Source organism: Dermacentor silvarum, chromosome 1 (genome assembly GCF_013339745.2).
Source record: "Dermacentor silvarum isolate Dsil-2018 chromosome 1, BIME_Dsil_1.4, whole genome shotgun sequence".
Taxonomy (NCBI): domain Eukaryota; kingdom Metazoa; phylum Arthropoda; class Arachnida; order Ixodida; family Ixodidae; genus Dermacentor; species Dermacentor silvarum.
The window spans coordinates 47,939,295-47,950,998 of record NC_051154.1 but is presented as its reverse complement, the minus strand read 5'-3'; the positions used below and the strand labels follow the sequence as shown (position 1 = coordinate 47,950,998).

The 11,704-nt window shown below is 40.5% G+C and overlaps 1 pseudogene; it reads left to right on the top strand.

The window, feature by feature from the left end:
- Positions 1-573: 573 nt before the first annotated feature.
- Positions 574-11,704, top strand: part of LOC119462327 (endoplasmic reticulum resident protein 44-like) — a 47,054-nt pseudogene continuing 35,923 nt past the window's right edge.

Below are 11,704 nucleotides of genomic sequence, written 5' to 3'. Positions count from 1 at the left end.
TCAACGAGTGAAGTACAACCAAACATAACGTGCAAAGAGTAGGTCTCCGTGGAAACTGCGCTGTCTTAAACAGTGCTATTTCACAAGGCCAAAAACCTTTAACTACAGCACACTAGCGGCAGGACCACCTCGGATACGCAAGTGACGCGGCTACAGTGAACACGGCCCCCTGATTGCATCTCCACAAGAAGCACAAACCACAAACATGTCACCATGCATGCCACCTGGATGCCACAAACTTTGCTTTTGGCGCCATTTTATCAAATAGCCTCGAACGCAAATTCTTCCTCCATGGTTTTAGGAATGACTTACAATTAATGCACAAAATAAATCACCAAGTACCAAACAAATGCAATTAATTTATTTTTCATGTTTAATTTATTACAAACAATTATTTAAAATATTATTTAGTTACAAAAATATAGTGCTTGCTTTTGTTTTTTCTAGAAAGCTCATTAAAGTATGCTTTCTTGCATGACATATTTTAAGTCGTTAAACATTATTTACTTCTTTTATTCGGTATATCTTACTCTTTCGTTTTATATTTTTGTTGTTTACTTTGTATTGAGTTTGAGAGTATATTCTCACTTCTCACACGTACCGACGTTCTTCGTTTCATGGCAATGTAACAGTGCCTGTCTTGCTGCGCCTTTAATTTATAGGTATTCGTACGTAGTATCTCTGTCATGAAAAATGAATTGTAACGTCGTGAACATAATTAACAAACTTATAGGCGTTGTTTTGGTTCTGGTGAGTACCATTCCATCAAACAGGTGTGCTTTCCGGGGGTATTTTCTGGTTGAGTAATCGGGGTGTAATTTTCTGGTTTATTGTAGGCAGCCCCATTGCAACTTCCTTTTTTCAGTCCTGCATATGTACACGTTATACCTGCCTTTGCATGTCTGTTTGCGCCCTTTCGTGATTTTCTCGAAGCCCGTTCAAGTCGGGCGAGTGCAAAAAGCCGGTACACGTTGCACCTGTGTACACGACGATCGCGGACGTGTTGTCGGCCTCTTTCATTTCTCCGGCTAACGAACTGTTTACCAGTAACTGTGTTCGTCGATGTTCGCTGGCGAACAGCCTGGCTGCTATAATCGCATCTTATTTGCTTACGTAGTACACAAAAAGGATTCCGATCTGGGATGTCTCTCGCGAAACACATTCTGCGCTAGCTTGGTTGCGTTTCCTATCGTGTCAACATTTCGTGTGTACGCTAATTCGAAAGAAAACTAGCAGAGGTCATTGATTATTCGTGCATATCTAAAAAGTGAATGTCTTAATTTGTATCGGTTGTTGTAAACCAACGTAATGAGACAGCTTCGTTTTACGGTTATGGCGAAAGTCTTTCCGCGGGAACTCTTTTTGTTATTTTTTTCCCAATTCACTTCTAGACTGCTAAAGCGGTTCGACAACTTTCGCGTTCGGAGAAACTGCTTGACTTAGTAAGCGGCTCAGTGCCAACAAGAGAACGCTGTCGTTAACATTTGAGTCATTCTATTTGTAATGCTGAAGCGATTGAGCCTTCGCTGAAAGTAAGCAACATTTTGCGCTGTTCTTCTGTTGCGCTTATTAACCCCTTAGATAGCATTGAAAACGTGTGTGTAGCGTGCTTGTATAGAGGTCGACCTTGATCGACACGCAATAGAAATCCAAGGTTTCTGACGTTATAGTAAAAAAAAAAAAAAAAACTTGATTTAATTGTAGACGTCTCTATTGCGAATAAGATATGCTCCGTGTTTGTTTGACGTTCACATCGACAGTGTGCTATGCCCACTCTTTTTAATTTAAGTTGACAAGCCGTAGTTGGGCAGCGGCGGCATAAAAATACCACACAAGGACGACTTGTAGCACAGCTGCAAGCAACGTGTGCACAGGTGTTGATAGAGCACCCACCAATGCAAGTCGTACGCGTCTGCTGACGTTGCAAATGCCCCACGTGTATTTTGCTGGTATGACTTGTGTAACTCATGCATTTACATTTTTTTGCTTGATTTTTCAATTTTTACTGAAAGTGACCTCAGCTTTTCAGACAATTGAAGCTGTCATAAACCTGAACTTTGCTCCATCTTGAGCATGAACAGACCTGAGAAAGAGTATGTTGCGACCACTCTTCACATTGAAGTCTCATTTTGAATATTCACAACCTCTTAGTTTGTTGTGGTAGTGGAAGATGCAAAAACTGCAGAATATTAACTCCTCATATCTTAAAAGTCATATTTTGAAATGACCTTAAGCCTGTGTCTTATTCGTGTTTGAGCTGAATGCAATCTGTGTCAAAACTTCAGCAATTCATGGCTGACTACCGCAGTGTTTATATAATTGATCTTGATGAACCCCTGTCTCTCCGAAGACATGGGTTCAAGTCTCATCTGCGTCAAGTTGCTTTCTTTCACTTTCATTTTCCTTTACTTCAGCATGTCTGCATTTCAATAAAGCAAGTAATTTACCCTATGCTTTTTTAGGCTCATTGTCTGTTGGCTTCATATAATTGTGACTAACCAAAATCAAGCCCCTCGGTTCCCCTTCATGCTCAGTTCCTTATAAGTGTCAGTTGATTTGTTGCTTCTTTTCACTTACCATTTAAAATGAGGTTCTGTACTAACCGAAGTGAAGTGTTGTGTTGAAATGTGGCACGCTGCATAGATCAGTTGTTTTGATAAAGTGTCTTCGATAGAGTTATTCTGTGAACTGAAACAAAATTGAAAAGCATATCAAATTGGGTCACTTGGTGGTTTCATCCACAATTTCAGTCGTGCTCTCATCCACTTGAGGCTTGCGAGCATGCTATGGCAGTCAGTGGCCAAGGCTTCGCTGTAGAAACATGTTCAAAGTTGTTTGTGAAAGGCCTTTACGTAATGGTGGAGCTAGTGCTTGGGAGTATTTAAAAAGTCTACTACTTTGATTTATATAACTGTGGCATTATTGGATTCAGAAGAAAAATTTACCTTCATTGTATCATTTGCTTACTTTCCTGACGAATGTGACTCTCAAGGTGTCCTAAGCAGTTGTTCTTTTCTCTGGTCCAGCATTTCTGTGTATGCAAAAAAATAAATAAATAAATAAAAGTGAATTTACCAAAGGATATGCGCAGGGGCTAAACAAAGTGAACTGAGAGACATATTGTGAGAGTCAGAAAGACATATGATGTTGGGACTGCCATTTGTGAACATGTTTTCAGTTTGTATAGGCAAGTGCTACCCACTTGGCATCACTGTGTTTCAAGCAACATAACTTGCACTTTATTTAATTGATTTCAAGGACTTGAAAACTGAGAAATAAATATTTTTTATTTTATTTTAAGGCAGTCTGGAGTACATACTCCTACAGTATTGATGGCATCCTCCACTCTGTATTTTAATGGAGAAACGAGACAGGGGCTATATCACCCCTTTGACAGGTTGAAAATCACATTAACTTTCTCTAATTTCATTTTTTCTTTGAATGACTTGAATCAATTCATAAAGCAAAGCCATGTGTTTATTTTGCATCAAAAAGGTATAGTTTAGTTATAAGAAAGATGATAGCAGGCAGGGCTTCCCTCCACACGCATACATCTTCTAAGTTTCTTTCTACAACACGGAATGTATGAATAGTTATGTGTAGCAGAGATATGGAACGTTTTTGAGGCAGAAGCAGCATTACTGCAGCTCATCTGTCTCTAGAAGTATCCTGTCTGGAAATGCAGTATTGCACAGAAGGCTTTTAAAGAATTTCCCTTCAGCAGGCTCCTTATGCCATTTGGTTTTGTTAGCAGAAGTGCGGAGCAATGGATAAGCTCGAGCTGTCTTCATGGGTGTATCACTAGTCAAAGCTTTATATCATAAGAAGCCATTTATCATTTCTTTAATTCAATTAGTAAGTACAAGTAATTTCCCTTATGTTGTCCTTGGTGTCATTGCTTGTTGACTTCTTATGATATGATTAATAAAAATCAGGGCCCCTCAGTTCCCTTTCTTCTCGTTCATTACATAACGAGGGCTCGAATCCGGCAACATTGATGCCTTCAAGTAGCATATGTGGTTTTATTGACCAGTTGCCTTCACCCAAAAAGATCACGTACTCGTGACGCCTGTGGCAGAAAGGATGTTCCACATCCGCTGCCTAGGTTTGTGGGTGGTGGCGCTGGCTAACACTCCCAGGGTTAGTTCTAGTTGTAAAACATAAATACCTCGGAATGTGGATGGAAAAACGGCGCCGCGGTAGCTCAATGGTAAGAGCATCGCACGCGGAATGCGAAGACGTGGGATTGTTCCCCACCTCCGGCCAGTTGTTTTTTGATCCATTTTCATTTGCATTAATTTGTCATTTCTTTAATTCAATTAGTAAGTACAAGTAATTTACCGTATGTTGTCTTTGGTGTCATTGTTTGTTGGCTTCTTATGATATGATTAATAAAAATTGGGCCCCTGGGTTCCCTTTCTTCTCGTAGTCAAAACTTTGGCACGCAAGTCTGTCTTGTGTGTTTTCAGCAACTGAATGCTTCTGTACAAAAGAATTAAAAGCCAACTGCAATGAAATGTTTGACCGCGTAAAAAGCCAAGTTTAAGATAGTGTAGATAGCCTCCATGCAAAATTTTACTTTTGTAATAGTGGAAGCATCACAAAAAGCTCATAAAAATATCCTTTTAGATATCAAAACTTGAAAAAAAATGCTCTCATTACCTCTCGCTGGAGGTGACACATAACCTAAAACGTGCGACTCCTGGGTGTCATGACCTCCAAGATTAAGTGGCAGCGGTGGCACGATGAAAAATCGGAGGCAATGTGCTGGAACATGCGTCATAGCCGTTAACCACCAGCTGCACACATCTGCTTAGGTGCTGTTTAGAGGGTACTAATAAAAAAAATTATACAATTACCAGCCCTGCGGCTGTGCCAAGATTGCTTCAGTGGTATATGCTACTCATTTATAACGAATTTAGCCAAAGTGCAATTTTATTGCAGTTTGCCTTTAGCAATGATGGGAGCATGCTACTTGCCACTGGCTGTGCTTCCTATGAACTAATCTTTCAGAAAAACTGACGTGCAGTTATTAGAAAATGAAGAATCGGCAGCACCTTGTCACAACTGAAAACTCGGGACTTACATTTGATCACTCATCTTATTATATATGTGCCTCACCATAGCATATATTCATATTCTGAAAGCATAGCTTGTGTGGGTTTCTCTGCAGCTTGCTTCTGTATCGATAAGAGAGCAGTTTGCTGTGAATGTACACACAATGTTACTGGAAAAAGCTTGGAAAATAAGGCAGTGGTAATAAGTGGGCACGCAGTGAAGTAAAAAATTTTCTGGTGTTTTTTTTTTTTTTTTTCCATAATTATTATTGTGTAGATGCTTAACATAGCTGCCCTTATGCTGATGTGTCATCCACTGGCACTGAAGTACACTGGAGCTGCTGTGGGTAGTTGGAGCACATACCTGGGGTCCTAGAGATCATAGCAATGTACATTCCAATTACTAACCATTGTCTTGTTCTCGCTAACAAAACTTTAGCTTGCAAAAGACCTATACATGAACATCTTATTGTACTTTTATTTCTAAATTGTTCTGATCAGAATGTGATGGTCTTGCAAGTACATAGGTCAACCGTTCCTGCATCCTGAGCTTGTACACTCTTTTGTTGTTGGTTCACACTGTGTAAACACGCACCTTTTGCTGTGACATCCAAGCAGTGCTCACAGGCACGAAGGTCACTAGCAATTGCATGAAATGAAAAATTTTTCACATGTCATTTGCTGCTGGGGTCGCAGTACTACTATCGCAGCCGGTACTTGCTGAAGAGCTGATTCTCTTTTCGACGTCAACTTCCGTGTGCCTTTTGGTTCACAGAAGCATGCTGTATGCATTGCATTATGTGCTGCAGGTAGACCTTCATATAGACATACAGTAGACTCCTATTCAGACACTTGAAGGGATCTTGAAAATGTGATTTTATCAGAATTTTGTATTAACATAAGTGATTCACAAAACTCAATCTGCCATTCTTGGTACATCCAAATACCCATGACACAAAGCATTAACTAAAACAACATTAAAACCAAAAGGCATACGTAAAAATAGACATATATGATTTGCACAATGAAATTGCTTTATTCACTCTTGCTTAAACGTAATGTTACCAGCCGGTGTGTCGTGAAAACCTGTGTACTGTCACAAAAGCTGACATTTTACTTAGGTTTGCTCAAAAATTGTTGAGTACCGTCACGTAAGAAAATGTACCAAAGTTTTCAGGGCATTATCATCTGCATCATGTGTCAAAACCACTAGTTCTTGCAACTCTTGGACAGTGCTCTCACATGTTATCAGCATGCAGAGGCACCTCAAGGGCTTCCTCATTATTGTTCCTAAGGTATCAGCCCTATATAGGCTTCCATGTCATCATCGACGCAGTCATAGCTGTTTATGTCCACTGAAACACCATTTGCTTCTCGTGTAGTTGGCAGAGTCGCCTCCTCCAGGTGTTCCAGCCCAGACCTCTTGCTGAGCCAAGTAGCAGGCGTTCCGTGGTGGTTGAGGAAGTTAGGCTTAACCGAATATGGTGGTTTGTGTTAAGATCTTTTTTTTTGTAATTTTTTTTCATTAGACATAGGGGAAGCCAACCAACTGTTCACACATTGTTTCTCATATCCAAAAATTTGGCTTAACCAAGTTTGTCTTAACAGGAGCCTAATTTATAGGTATTCTCTCAAACCAAGTGGTGCTGGTAGTTCCTAGGCAGTGCACCAAGAACATCGTGTTTGTAGAAGGTGGCAAGCATGTCTTGTGCAAACAAGTGTAAACCGAATGATGGGAGGAGCCATGACAACTTTTGTTTGCTTGTGCCACCACTGTCAACCAAAGCCACCATCACTGATAGCAGTGGGGCATGCAGTGTCCCCCACTTGAATAATTTTGGGCCATTTGGCAGTCGCAGTCAGCAGACGCTGTGCTATCAGTGGAACTACAGTGAGGAACTTCAGAGCATAAACATTTTTTGGTCAAAGGGGGGCATTTTGAAGTTCTGGCCTTCATTTCAAGGGACATGGAGCTTACAAGTGCCATCACACTTGTAAGACACACAACCAGTAAAAACATAGGAAGTGCATGTGATATCATGCTGTATGTACGTAGGCCAACAGTCATGCTGGTCAACATGACTGGACTGATTTTGACCTGTTCTCAAAAAAGCGATTTCTACAGGTCGAGCTATTTAACCCAGCTTGGATTAGTGGGCGTCTGTGAAAATATTTTCTTATTGTTCATTCTGAAGAGAGCAATCCTGGCAATTATAAAAAGCAGATGCTATAGCTCCTGAAGCCATTTCAGTTAGTTCCTGCTCCTTTAATGTGGCTGTCAACAGTATGGGAGCTTTGCAGGTTCTTGTACATTCAATTTGTTTGTTCTAAAATTTGCATATTTTATTGAAGTCCCACTGTTCTTGCAAAAGCCCTCTTGAACCTATTTCACATGGTAATGTGTTTCCGTTCTTGTTGCAGTTGCTGTTAAGTACGAGACAAGTCTCTGCCGAAAGTGTGGTAGCGTTAACATCTTCAAATTTTGATGAACATATTGGTATGTTTTTCAAGCACATATTTTTTCCAGTTGTGTATTTTGTGCTGTTTTCCACAAGCTTTTTTCATTTTGGGGTTACCGTTTCTTTGCAGGAAAGCATGAACTAGTCTTTCTTAATTTCTATGCTGACTGGTGCCGATTTAGCCAGATATTGGCCCCAGTTTTTGAAGAAGCAGCAAAGAATGTCCACGAGCAAACAAAGGTTGGTACATGTTTGAATTGCTTGCGCTTTTCTTTTTTGGCATGTGACTGGCAGCAACAGAAATGTAGGGTTCCTCTGGCCCCACTACTGCATCAAGACAAGGGCAGTGACTAAGCAGAACCACTTTGGATCTAAAGAACACAGTAAAGAAAAGGAGCTGTCAATTTGACCACTAGAGAACGAAGGGCACAGTCGAATGGGCAGTTGACTGACTCATGGGGAGAGTGAAGAGTGTTCCTCTTCACTCATGGCGAGAGTGAAGAAGAACATTATCACTCTGTAGGACTGGGTGACGATGTTCAAGGGGGGTATGAAAGCTATTAAGCAAGAATTTCTATGGGAGAAAGTCCTTTCACTCGGTTTCCTTTTTGCCGATCGTACAGACATTTGGTTTCAGAAAGTAGAAATCTCACAAAGTAGTATTCAGTGCATTGCAGGCTTGGAATTACTGAGGCATACCTGCAAACTGTCCTGAACTGTTTCTGTAAAATTTAAGAATTTGAGCTGACGCTGCGTTAATATGAATGTTTCGTCGAGCTTTACGAAAAATACTGTTCATGAAAAAGTTTCGCTCGTTGGTATTGAAAAATACACTTGGAAGTCTTATGGAGGTGAAAGTTCCTGAAGCAAGTGAAATTGGCCACAGCAGGGTTGCTGTAGAAGTCACTGTGATCTAAAAACTGTGTGTTGCTCATCAGTTTATGATGTGGCTTGTGTGCTGCATCTAATTGTAAATTGTTAATAAATTGTTAAAAACATTTGCACTCTCTTGCCTAGGTATATGTTTGTTACATGCAAATTAAGATCCACCAGTTGAACGTCTAGCATGTGTCCTGTCTTGCTTATCCATGTTGTTTTCTCCTCATGCAGTGTTTAGTCCTCTACTCCCTTTATATTTTACACCTATATCTATGCAACTTCTTCAGTGATAGACATTAGAGAGTTTTAGAATAGGGGCCCCAAAGTGCTTTGTGGGTGTTAGCATTGAGGCATGCAGGAGTGAAGAGTTTTAGAATAGGGCTTTGCGTTTGCTAATAGCATCTTGCGCTTGCAGCGCCACTACGGTGTCAAAGAAAAACTATTATAAATATTAAAATAAACTATACCATTTTATGATAAGAAGAGTAATTTTGACTTTCATGGTTTTGCGTTTAATTAGAATTGAGAGGTTATTCTATTAGCAGCAAGTGATTTGTTGTGCTTAATTTTGATTAACCAACTTTACGTGCATTCACCAGCCAAGCTAGTCCACTTTAGGTCTACGAGCCATGAAATTGACAATCGAATTCGGAGTCAGCGGCGTCTAATGAATCCATCTTCATTACACACATTAGTTGAGAGAAAGCAATAACCGCAGTCACTTCTCCTAGCTTACGAACTTCACGCGTTACCACGAATCAAGCCCAGTTTGGTATTCAGAGAGCCGTCGCTTCAATGGGTGCCGCCATGTTTGTTGACGCAAAGCTTTTGGGGCAGCTTTTGGGGCTCCCGCTAAATCCGTGAAATAGCGTGCCCAACGCAAAACCCAAATGCAGTTTGCGTCTCGCGCATGTGCAGTGGTATCGACGCTATTTCTTTGAGGCCCCAAAACGTATGGGGCCCCTATTCTAAAACTCTATTGCCATGACATGTTGTGTTGCAGTGCAGGCCTTGAAGATGTGCATTCAGGAACATAGATGTAGAAGATACTTCAAATTGCTACAAAACACTCTTACCAAACAACAGTGCAATTTTTATTGCTATACTAAATGTCTGAGCATCCAGAACAATGCCATCGTAGAGTTTATGCAGTGATAAATATTACTTGAGAATAACAATTGGGAAAATTTGGTCTGTGAGCTGCTATTTTTTTTTTTTTTTTTCTTGTCATGGACTCAACTGCGTAGTTGCGTTCCTACTTGGTAACTTAAATTGGCTCTCTTACTACTGTCATTTATGCTAGTGGCTTCTATATCATTGTTCTGATTGTTCTATATCAAGTGTTCTGAAAGGCCGCCTGCAATTGAGGGGTGCATGCACTTGAGTGCAGGGCACCTCTCAGCTTCTGGCTGCATGCTTAGGTGGCAGATTTGAGGATTTTCAGTTTTTGCATTCTGAAATATTTTGTGGGTGAGTACCATGTTACTCATTATGCATATAACATCTTTTTTGTTTCTAGGAGGCTAACAAAGTGCTGTTTGGAAAAGTGGACTGTGACAGAGAAAGTATGTAAACATTGTTTTTTTTTTTTTTAGTATTTTCTTATTGTTAAACCTTTTCAGTAGGGAACCTTTTTGTATTTACATTTGTAGTGTAATGTCATCAAGGCTATAGTTGGCTGCTTTGCCATCACTGATGTGTTCCTGTAGCTGACTATAGACAAGTACTTGTTCAGTAGCACGTGTGTTGGCAAATTAAGCTTTTTGACGCACCAGTGATGCAGACTCTCTCTGTATTTGTCTGTCTGGGTGTTTGTCTGGAGTTCTTGGAACATGCATTTTATTTCACAGGCCTTCTTGCCAGTGATTACAGAATTTTCTCCATCTGGTAGTGTTCAAGCCTTTCAGATGCTAATCATTAGCATGCACCATTTCACTTTTCATTGTGCTCCAGCATTGCAGCATGAGCTATGTCATGCAAGACTAATCCAGTAGTGGATCCGAGCTTTTTCTGAGAAAGGGGTCCAGGGAATACTGGTGATATTATTGTTTCAAGCAGTGTTTTCACTCTGGAGAGTGTTTGTGCTAGCAGCCATTTTCCTTTTTCGTTTCAATGGCTGGCTCAGCCGACTTATTGAGCACTCCTTTGGAAGCAGAGTAAACCATTTGCAGGCTGATAAACACGTGCAACTTGAATGCCTCGGAACTTATCGCTGAGGCGTACTTGACTTTAGAAAAAGTGCTCACAAACGTGGACACTGGCAGCAAAGAGGAAGATTTACGAGAACGCTCACAGCCAGTCTGTTTTTTAGCGGCCACCTCAGCGTCGATATGGCTGGCCCTCCTTTGGAAGCTGAGAAAGGCGCACTATTTTAGTGCCTCGCAACTTTTCACTGAGGAATACTTGACTTTAGGAAAGGTTTCCATCAGTGTGGACACTGGTAGTACACATAAAACATGGTAAACCTGAACGAGAAGGGGAACCGAGGGGCTCGACTTTTTTTGTTAAACACGACCACATGAAGTCAACAGACAATAAAGCCAAGGAAAATATAGGGAAGTTAACTATGGTTTTAATTAAAATGAAACCACAGTTAACTTCCCTTATGCTTTTTTTTTACTTGATTATCTGTTGGTTTCATGTGGTTATGGAAATCGTGTGCTGTAAATTTGTGTTCTATACTTGAGTGGCATACTTTGATTTGTGTAGGTAGTTGTACAAGGCTGAAATGCTTTGCGCTTTTTGTCTTGCAGCATCTATTGCAGCAAAGCACCGCATTACAAAATATCCCACATTAAAACTAGTGCGCAATGGTGTGGTCATGAAACGAGAGTATCGGGGACAGCGCTCTGCAGATGCCATGAAAAACTACATCCTTGAAATGCTGAAGGATCAGGTCAAGGAAATACCACACTGAAGCAGAGGCACAGCACGTAGAGGTAAGGAGTGCTACCTCATGGTGTGAGGGATTGAGGACTAATTAAATGTCTCCATCACTGATGTGCAGTTATTGAGCAGTATTCAGAAACCTGCTTGGTCACTCCATGTTGCCCATTGTGGATGAAAGTCTCTTGTGGACTGATTCAGTGGTAACAGTTCTGCTTAGGTATGGCTTACAGTAAGGTCATATATATTGTCCTCCTTGTAAATCAATACATTGTCAAACATTTATAAGCATATATATAGACAGTGGCACATATCAGTTTTGACAGAAAGACACTATTTGTGTTTTTTTTTTTTTTTTCAATAAATGTCTTCTTGTGCATTTCTGTCCGAAATGCATCCTGCCACTGTCTACTTTTCTAATTC